Genomic DNA, 10,512 nt, shown 5'->3' with positions numbered 1-10,512 from the left:
GATTGGGAAGAGAATGGGCACTTGCCCAGGTGTTTTCCTTTTCCCAAATCAGTTATGTTTGTACCTATCTGTCCTGACATATTAATGTCCATATTCAGCTATATCCCATTATGAATATTTTAAGACTCTGGTTTCCTTTCTGCTTCATTTGAGGATCATTTGAAATTGGAGGAGAGTGATTCTCTTGTCATGCCTTTCCTACATGTTTTCAAAGTTTCTGGTGATTCTGCTACTCAGTTGGCTTTGGGAATCGATGTTTAAACCAACTTCTTTTTCTTTTATTAAATGTGTTCTTTTGATAATTTCACATATGTGTCTATGACATTCTGATTACTGTCACCTTCTTCCTCTCAGCCCCCTCTCGCATCTCTTACCAGCCCCCACAAGTCCCTTTCACACATTCATGGAGTTTGTTGTTGTGACCCAGCATGTAACCAGGGTTACTTGTGTCTTTGTAGGTTTACTACTAATCACTGGAGCATGGTGTACTCCCCCAGAATGCATCAGAGAAAGTAGGATCATGTGGGCCCTTTCCTGATTGGTGATTTACTCTTGACAAGCCCTGTCTAGTGTAGGCCCATTGCTGGCAGCTGCTGCTGCTGTGGGGTCACGGTTGCAATGGCTCTGCCATGCCCACACAGTCAGTCTCATGGAGCTCCCTGTCTTGCAGTTTGTAACATTCTTCCTCTTCCTTCTGCATGGTTCCTCGAACTTTAGAGGGAGTGATATGGATGTCCTGTTGAGAGCCAAGCCCTTAACTGTGATTTAGTATCTTGAGCAACTCTTTTTTTTTTTTCTACCTTTTATTATAAAGTTTTTAGAAAGCAGCTTGATACTGTGTCAATTTAGCTAAACAACAGTGGTGAGTTTTTACTAGGGTGTGAAACTTCATCCATGAGTTTTTAACTGTGTTTATAGTGCCAGGCATGGATTCCTTCTTGTGAGATGGGCCTCAGAACCAGCAAGAGTGCTTGGTAACCCCCATAACAGTTGTACCGTAATTGCACTAGTGGGCAGTCTTACTCAGCAGGTTGGTATTGTAGTTTATAGGTTTTGGGCTGGGTAAGGACACTCTCTCATCAGCTCACATAGTATCTTCTGATACTCTGAAAGCTAGCTAGCTAGCCAGGAGGAAGCCTGCAGCGCACATCCAGTTCCTTGTATCTTTTACCCAGTGTATGTGGTGTCTTCAGCCATGGGGTCTTATCAACTAGTTCTTGAGGGCAGCCGGGAGGAATGGCAAGCACCTATATTGTATTGGAAACTTCTGGAGCCTCCCTGACCGACAACTCATAAGTAGGTATGTTGGGGGCAAGTCTGTTGCTATGTATACAGATACTAAATTCTGTAACCCAAGATCGTCTAGTTGCTGTGTAGATGAGTCCATTCCTGTGCACTGGTCTTTGTTGTGGAAACCTTGCTACCCAATTTAAAACTAGTGGTTAATGAAAGGGTAAAGCCTGCAGTTGGGCAGTAGAGAGAGAAAGACAGGCAGCAATCTTGGGGGAGAAGAAAGGAGACTGGAGAGAGCAGGAGGACCAGGAGCATGTGTCTGAGAGAAGTGTACCCTGAGGACAGACTGATTGAAAAAAAGCAACCTGGGAGGCATCAGATTGGCAAGTGACTGACATTTGCGTGGGTTTTAACAGGTGGAGGGATTAGTATAGCCCAGAATGGCAGGCCCAGCTCTGCCGACAGCTTTTAAATAAATTTCAGTGTTTTTGTGTTTACTCAGGAATGTACAAACAAGAAGTGGGGTAGAAGCCTCAATAGAAATTCAGGAGTAAAAGGGGGTGAACTAATCACCCCAGAAAAATAAACACTCCAGTAGTCGGCACCCCATATGGGACACTAAATGTAAATGCATTTTAAAAGTGGCATTTTTTCTCTATCCCTGTATAGTTCCCAAATGAATGAGACCGAGTCACTTAGATTTATTAAGCTTTGGTACGTAATACCTGGGCAGTCATTAATCTAATCCTCGAAACTAATCTGTCTACCTCCCAGCCAAAATATCCAAGATATTAACATTTTAATACTGGTCTGGTTTTTCTGGGCTTCAGGTGTTTTTCCATGATGTCTCTCTGGACCCCTTCTTCATGGTGAATTCCTTCTTCCTCCTCTCCCTTCCCTTTCCTGGCTGGTGGAAGCCCAGTCCTATTCTCTCTTCTGCCCAGCCATTGGCTGATGAGCTTTTATAGACAAGTCCAAGAATAAATGGGAAGCAGTACTTACACAACCTTGAGATGGGAGATTCTTAGAGTAAGCATTACAATGCCATGTCCGGATTGCGACTAGATATGTGGGGCAGAGAAATCAGCACTTGAATAATACAAGGATAATCATCACACAGAGCCCAAAAACATTATGTCCAGAGAGATATCCCATACTTGGCACTAGGGTTTTGATTTGATAACTCCTGGCTGTTTCAGCATTATTGAGCCATGTAGGCTTATCAACCCTCCTAACTCATATATATTTTTTTTAACTTGGTTAACAAACTCGTAGGTTTCCAGATGGCTTTTTCCTGCATCCTTCATTCTGTAAACCAAATTTTGAAATATTTTTCCACATAAAGACTCAAAGATTAAGTTATATAGCTAAGTGCCAAAGACAAGAACCTAACGTTATGCTGTTTATTATTGAAATGAAAGCAGATGCCAGCAGGCCATGGTCGGCCTTCAGGATGTGTGCTTTCTACTGAGCCGGTCCACTTGCCCCACTGAAGGTAATCCCATACTTGTTATAATTGCAAACACAGAATTCAGCAAGCGGTCAGAATAGAAATGCTAGGAAAGAACAGCTTTGTGTTAAGGAATTGGGGGCCAATTGTGGGCCAAGGTAGAGGAAGCCATTTGTTCTGGGTTAGAGGCGTCAGCAAGAGTAGCAACAAAGGTAAGTTTCACAAGTTAGACTGCTAGGTATAGCAGCGTGTGTCTAATCCTGGCGTTGGGCATGGGGGTACAGAAGTAAGTGCATCCTTGATGCTCACTAACCAGCCAACCTAGCCTCATTGATGTGCTTCTGGTTCAATGAGGAACTCGTTAAAAAATTAGTGGAGTGTAATCAAGGCAAGACACCCGATGTCCACCTTTGGCCTCCACACCCATGCACACAAATGGATGCACAGGCTCACACATACTAACAAGTACAGCACAAGCCACGCAGAAGAACTTTTAGAGCAGAGAGGACTTTATGGCTGGACATTTAGAGAGCAGTGGCTGGGGAAAGGCTGAGAAGGGAGACCTAACCTCTAGCCTTTGGTGGCCCAGTTTGAACTGCAGTCTGTAGGCAATGGTGAGCTATTGAAAAATCCAAATTGAGCAGAGAGAGTCAGGAAGGAAGGTTAGGGAAAGAATCGAAAGACAAACTGGCCAAATTCTGTGTTGGTGGCTAGGGTGCAGTTTATGATAAGGCTCGCTCTGACCCAAGATGCTGGGACAGGATTGGAGGGTCGGGAGACAGACTGGGTTGAGAGAGGGACCAGTTGTAGAATTGCTGAGACTTAATGAGGAAGAGGTTTGTTTATGCTAAATGATTTCCACTGGACATCCTGGCCCAAGGTACTTTATCAGTAGGGAGAGGCCTGGTGGACTTTATTTACAGGCAGTGTTGGTACGGTACACTGTAGATATCTAGGTGGTGGATGACCAGCCCTCACACTCAGACATCAGGTGTATGCATCTTTCGTCGTAGAAAAAGGCATCATGAACTCCAAACCCATCAAAAATGTAAAAACAAGCATTTTACAGCATGACCTCTTGCTGGGAGCAGGGTGGTTCTGCGGGCTCCAGGGGAAGGAGAAGCAGTTCTGATTCTGTATCATCCTGTGCAGCCCAACTCAGGCAGTATTTCATCAAGAAGAAACAGAGACCTGCAGGGAAAAATTAAGTACCATCCTATGTGTTCCCCGGTAGCCTGGTCTGTGCTTGTGACGCTCACCGCGGCGTTTGCTTATCTTTCCCGTGGCTGGCAACTGTCATTCCATGATCAAGACGCACCAAGTAAAGTGCAGGTGGTTTGTGGGATTTTGTTTGTTTTGTTTTTTAGTTGGTTGGTTTAGAGACAAAATCTCATGTAGCCAATATCGGTCCCATTCTGTAGCTGAGGCTAGCCTTGAACTTCTGATCCTTTTCTTCTGTTTCCTAAATGCTCGGATTATAGGCATGTGCCAACCCTGCCTGGTTTATCAGTGCTAGGGATCAAACTCAGGGTTTTATGCTAGGAAAGCACTGTACCCACTGACTTGACTCTAGCCTTGTGATGTGTTTTTTCAATTGAGTAGAGATTTTGGCCTGCTTTTGGCGAGCTCTAAGGACATGGCCTCCCAAGAGCATTAGATTTTGTTGTTCATATAAAAAAAAACCATAGACTTCTGATGCGCAGGGCATTAAAAGAGGTTGGAAGTAATGGGAAGAATGAACTCAAAATGTTTCTTCTAAAAGCAACAAAATGGCCTGGCAACGGGGTGTACTTACATGTTAATGAGCCCCATGCTTGGGGTGGCTGGGGTGAAAGGAGACTGTATAGACTGAAGGCAAGCACGAACATGTGGGAAATAATTGAAGGTGGAAATTTAGTTTGCTCTCCTAAGAAATTCCCTGGGGCCAGTGCAGATGTCAGTGTACTAGAGAGAAGAAACTCCTGCCATGTCACGAGACCACACAGACCTCACGGAGTGCAGAACTGAATTTTGGTACAGGGCATAAGGATCACTTGGACAGAATAACAGGCCTCATTGGAAACCTTCACCTGACCCAGATGAATCTGATCTCTCCTCAGTGTGCTTGCTGGCCTTTTCTCAAGGGCTGGCATGGACACAGTGGGTGTCCTTGTTAATTAAGGACAATCACTGCTGGCATAAGGGAATCTTTGGCTTTGGGCTGTACTTGTCTTGATAAGTAGTAAACCCAGCTCTGAAGATGCAGTGCATCCCATCCAGGGACTGGTTCTCTCTTGGAGGTGCCTGGACCCATTCCCAGAGACTGATACTTCATGGTTTCTGAGACTTCATATAGACTAAGTCTTGAGACTTCATATAGGCTCTCTGTTTAAGGAGAACTTTGGCTAAATTAAGCTGGAAGAGAATCTATTGGAGGGGTACAGACCTGCTGAGAATTCTCACATTGGCAGGACACTAGCGTCCAGGAAGCCAGCATTGGGCTCATCTCTTGCTGGGCTACATGCATTTCACGGTTGATTCTGTTCTTGTGTTCTGTTTAGGATTCTACTCCCGAGTCTTGTTGACCCAGACTAGACACTTTTCTCCTGACTTTAGATTCAGGGAAAAACCCTTGACTGGCAGTCCCATTACAACTACCCACAATAGGAGGAGAGGTCATTGTCTGAAAGCTCATCAGAGTGCTCTTCCTGGAAGGAAGAAGTGGGTTCTGGGTAGGCAACAAGCCCCGGCTGGGTATGTATACCACACATCTGGCCTCCTGGGAGAAGCCTCCGGCTTTGGTTCAGTCTTGCCTGGAAACGAGATAGTGTCCCTGTCCTTGAGCTGGGTCACCGAGAGGTAGCAGGGAGTGCAGCTTTCTAATCCTTTAGTGGAGGGGCAGAAATGGTGGAGTTTACATAGCATCAGAAGAGTGGCCTCCTGCAATTGAGGGTAAGTATTGTTCTCTGTCTCTCATCACAGCCCCATCAGAGCCTTCCCTGTATAGGCTTTCTGAAAGAGTTATTGAAGGAAGAACTATATTTCATAACCTAAATTCTTGTTTGCTATGAATGGTTCTCCTTTTCTCTCTATCCTTGCTTCATGTATGGCCCCTTCTGATCTAGTTAATTTAGCTCTGGTTTCAAGCCTTTACCCAGCAAAACAAAGGCTTTGTAGACTGATCCATCTCAGGACCACATAACAAAGCTGTTCACCAGGTCGGATGAGGGAAACAGATGAATTCTGTTAAAGAAATTACAGTTGTTCCTTACAGATCTAGTCTCTGAGATTCTTCTGTGCCCCAAATAGTGGGTTCAACAGGGGTGTCAAAATTACATGTACACATATAAATTAGATTTCCAAAAGCCAGAGTGTGACCTTATTTGGAAAAGTAGGTCTTTGCAGATGTAATTAAATGTTGTTGAGATGAGGTCATCTTATATTATCTGGGTGATTCTGGATCCAGTGGCAAGTGTCTTAGGAGACAGAAGTGGGTGAAGCACAAAGAAGACGATATGTATGGAAATCGAGGTCGATCTGGAGCGATGCGCCCACAAACAAGGGCAGAAGCCAGGAAGCTGAAACTGTTCTTCGCACTGTGGAGGGAAAGGTAGTCTTGCCGACACCTTGCTCTCTGACTTCTGGCTTCCAGAGCTAAGAAAATCACTATCTTATTGTATATTATCAAGACCATTCATTTGTCACAGCAATTTTAGAAAACCGACACACCCCAAAGATTTCTTTCTCTTCAGCTGATCCACGTTCCAGCTCCGCTCAGCACACCAGTGCTTGGCTGCCATTGCTTAAGGCTCTGTGTTTCTCTTTGCTCCCTCAAGAACGTTTTAGAACTAATTTAGAAGCTGACCAAATAGACTTTTTTCTGCAAGCTAGTGTCAATCTTCTGTGTCATAGATCACTGTTGGTAGAGGATACCTAATTCAGATTTGCATACTATTTTTAGATGTAGGCTCTGGGCTCTAATGACATCTCCACTCTTACTATGTAAAAGGTGAGCGGAGCTGATGTAAACTGTGGTCCAGGTGGGCTGTTAACTAGAATGACATGTACGTGCCCCTGTGTTCTGGGTGAAGGAGGTGGCTCAGTGAGTGAGTCAAGTGCTTGCTGTGTAAGGATCTGAGTTCAGGTTAAAGCATCCAGGATAAAAGTTCCAGCATCCAGGTTAAAAGCCAGGTGTGCAGCGTATGCTGCTAACCCCAGCTCTAGACAGGCAGAGACAGACAGATCCAGGAGGGCTGCCTGGCCAGGCTGCCTAGCCAGTTGGTGAAGCACCAGTTGCACTGAGAATTTTAGAGACAGTCAGCCTTCAGCCTGTACATGTACACACACAAGTTAGCACTTGCTAGCACATACTTGTGTATATGTGTGCACATGCATGCACACATACAGATTTCTTCTAATCTGGCTTCATTTCTGGGCCATCACTGTACAGAATATCTTTGTAACCTCAGATTTTTCAGGGAACCAATAGCTAGCTCATCTTTTCCTCCATAGTTTGGCCACTGGGGAATGAACACAGTTATTCAATGTTAAGCAAATACTAGCATCATTCTAGAGAAGCTGTCACTTAGGGCTGTGACTGTGTGGAGAACATAAAACTGAACTTCAAGCTTTGAAAGCCTCCATTGGCCACTGGCACAGCTGGGTAAGTACAGAGTCAATTGCTGCCTGCTTATATGGGGGTCGGGGAGGGAGGGACGACAGGCGGCTTCTGGTTGTCCAGCTGCTTCCCAGAGCTGTGCGCTCAGTTCCTTACTAATTACTAAGTCTTTTTCTTGGGAAAGAAAAATTAGAGGTTTCCTACATTTCCATTTTGGGAAGTTGCTTCTCTTCCCTGGAAATTCAGGGGATGGATACTAAATATTTCCTAAGAGGGTTCCTTTCTGTTCCCATTCATGAGACAGAAGGTGACTCTTGGAGGCCCAGAATCTAAGAAAGGCTTATGTGTATCAATAGTTATGACAGTCCCCAAATCATACTAGAGATTTACCTCCTTTCAAACTACAGTTCAGAATGAGTAAGCAAGTAGGATGGTTGGGGTGTGTGTGTGTGTGCAGTGGCGAGGCAGGAAGTGAGTATGGGGCTCCCCGAAGATATTGGGGACCAGGAGTCCTTTCATTTACTGTAGAGATTTTAAGCATCGTTTTGCACCATGTTAAGAACTCTAAGCTACTCCATCTTCCAGGACCCAAGTCCCCCAATGAATCCTTTGCAGGTAGAGGTCAGGCTGAGGAAGAGAAAGCTAGTAGAGAGATGTACAAGGATACGTTAATGGCCCACACCCCTCTGCCCATCATCAGTTGGCCAGAGCATCTCACATGGTCCCAGCCAACCGCAAGATAACTCAGAAGTGTAATCTCGTGTACACAGGAGGAAAATCAAAGGCTGGAGAAAACCAAACACTGCCTCAGAACAGTGTCACCTTCCCATAACTAAGTCAGCCAGTAGAACGGTGAGACAGACATTTGCATCCTTCCTTGGACCTGCTATAGACTGACTTTTAAAGCGTGCTGTTGGTGTTAAGTTATATAGTGTACATTCAGAAAATAGTATATATGGCATGAAGGATTTTTATGAGTGAATGTCTTAGTTACCTCTCTGCTGTGGCTGACAAAGACAGCTTATGGGAGTGAACGCTTATTCTGGCTCATAGTTGGAGAGAAAGCCCATCATGGTGGGGAAGGTGTGGCACCAGGAGTGTGAGGCAACTGCTCACACTGTGTCCTGTAGGCATCTAAGAGGGCGAAGCTGGCACTCAACTAACTTTCTCCTTTTCACGCATCCAGGATCTGAGCCCAGGGGAATGGTGCCACTCACATTCCAGGTGGGCCTTTCCAGCTCAGTTGGTATCATCTAGAAACTCCCTCAAAGACATGAACGGAGCCTGCCTCCAGTGATTCTAGATGCTGTCAATCTGACACTCAGCCGTCACATTGGTCATGCTTGTGGAACTGGCAATCCCTTTAGAGTAGAACCCCCAAGTGAGCTCTATAACCTCCCTGACTGGTGTTTTCCCCATCTAGAGTACTGTATAACGGGGTAATGCCATGTGTTCTTATGTGTCTAGCTCCATTGACTTAACAGCGTGTTTGTGAGAGTCAGCCACATTTCTGGGGCTTTCATTCTTGTTGCTTTCGTACTCCATGGCGTGAGGAAAGCGTGCTTTGTCCATTCCATTGAGGGTAGCGTGTGGATAGATTTATGGTATGGTGCACAGTGCCCCTGTGAACCGTCTTGATGCATCTTTTGGTGAGCATATGGATGGATGACTCATTGGTCTGTACTATATCTAGTTCCTAGAAGTCAGATTGCAGAGTTTAAAGTATGAACAAACTATTGGAAACCAATAGGTTCCCCAGGCTGGTGGGATAGCATAGAAGGTAGAGGTGCCTATGCAAATCTGATGGCCTGAGCCCCATATCCCATAGGAGAAGAGAGAACCAACTTCTGCAAGCTGCCCTCTGACCTCCACACATGTACCATGACGTGTTTGCATATGCATGTGTGCTCATGGATTTCTCCCCGTACCCACCCAGGGTCGGGGAGAGAAGAGAGAAGAGATGATTTTTAAGAGGAAGCGTGGGCCTGGAAAAAGGTCTCGGCCATTTAGAGCACTAGCAGGTCTTGCAGAGGACCTGGGTTTAACTCCCAGCACCCACGTGGTGACTCTCAACCATTTGTTAACTCAGTTTCAATGGATCCAACACCCTGTTCTCACATCTGCAGGCACCAGGCATGCGTGTGGTGAACATGCATGCTGGCAAAACATTTCATACACACATATAAATCAATCTGGAAAATAAGGAATTAGCAGGTTTCTAACCGGTCCTGTTTCTAACTGGTTCTGGGCGGGCCTGTGTTGTGATGAGAGTGCCTCAGGTAGCTGTTTGTCCTCCTGTGCTCCTTAGCCCTCTATCTTCCTGCTTTCTCACCCTACCACCCAAGGCACTGCTAGAAGCTTTGACTTCGGTGCTGGAGAGGTGGTTCAGCGGTTAAAAGCACTGATTGCTCATCCAGAAGTCCTGAGTTCAGTTCCCAGCAACCACATGGTGGCTCACAACCATCTGTAATTGGATTTGATGCCCTCTTCTGGTGTGTCTGAAGACAGTAACAGTGTACTCATAAATAAAAACAAATCTTTAAAAACAAAAACAAAAAACAAACCAAAACAAAAAGAAGCGTTGACTTCTTACCTCCAGAAAAGTACTCACATCTGAAACTTTGGAACCCAAACCCCGTCTCTTCATTCTTCCTGTCTTCTAGTCTGGTGACTTCCTGGTCATTTTAGCCTCCATGTTAGAGAACAGGCTTGATGTGAGGTAGGACATGGAGGCCTGCAAAAGCAAAGATCAATTTCCTTTAGAGGTAGTGGTGGGGAGGGAAGCTGGGATCTCTCGTGCACTGATGATTTTTTTATCTGCTACACAGAGAAGGGGAGTTGCAGAAAAGCTCTTGAAGGCCATTAAGATGAAATACCTGAGGGGAGTGGATTATTAATATTCAAACACTTGGGGCTGTGATCAGGGGAAGGGAGAGCTGGAGTGAGGAGGCAGAGGGCCCACAGCCCTGTAAGGAAAGACAGGGAGGGTGTTGGAGGAGGATCGGGTGCAGTGTTATTAGACCTGCAGGGAACCTAGCTGTGGCTCCTTGGCTGGGCCCTGGAGGTTCCTGTGGATGAGTTAATGGTCCAGGTTCTAACGCCACCATAGCCTGGCCTTGATTAACTTGCACCTAGGGAGATGTAGAGGTCTGAGCTTTCCCGTCTCTCACAAGAAATACATAATCATTAATCAACATTACTGGGTCCCACTCAGACTAAGTGGCCTCTTGTG

This window comes from Grammomys surdaster, unplaced genomic scaffold (genome assembly GCF_004785775.1).
Source record: "Grammomys surdaster isolate TR1022 unplaced genomic scaffold, NIH_TR_1.0 125974, whole genome shotgun sequence".
NCBI lineage: Eukaryota > Metazoa > Chordata > Mammalia > Rodentia > Muridae > Grammomys > Grammomys surdaster.
Note: the sequence above shows the minus strand (reverse complement) of the source record.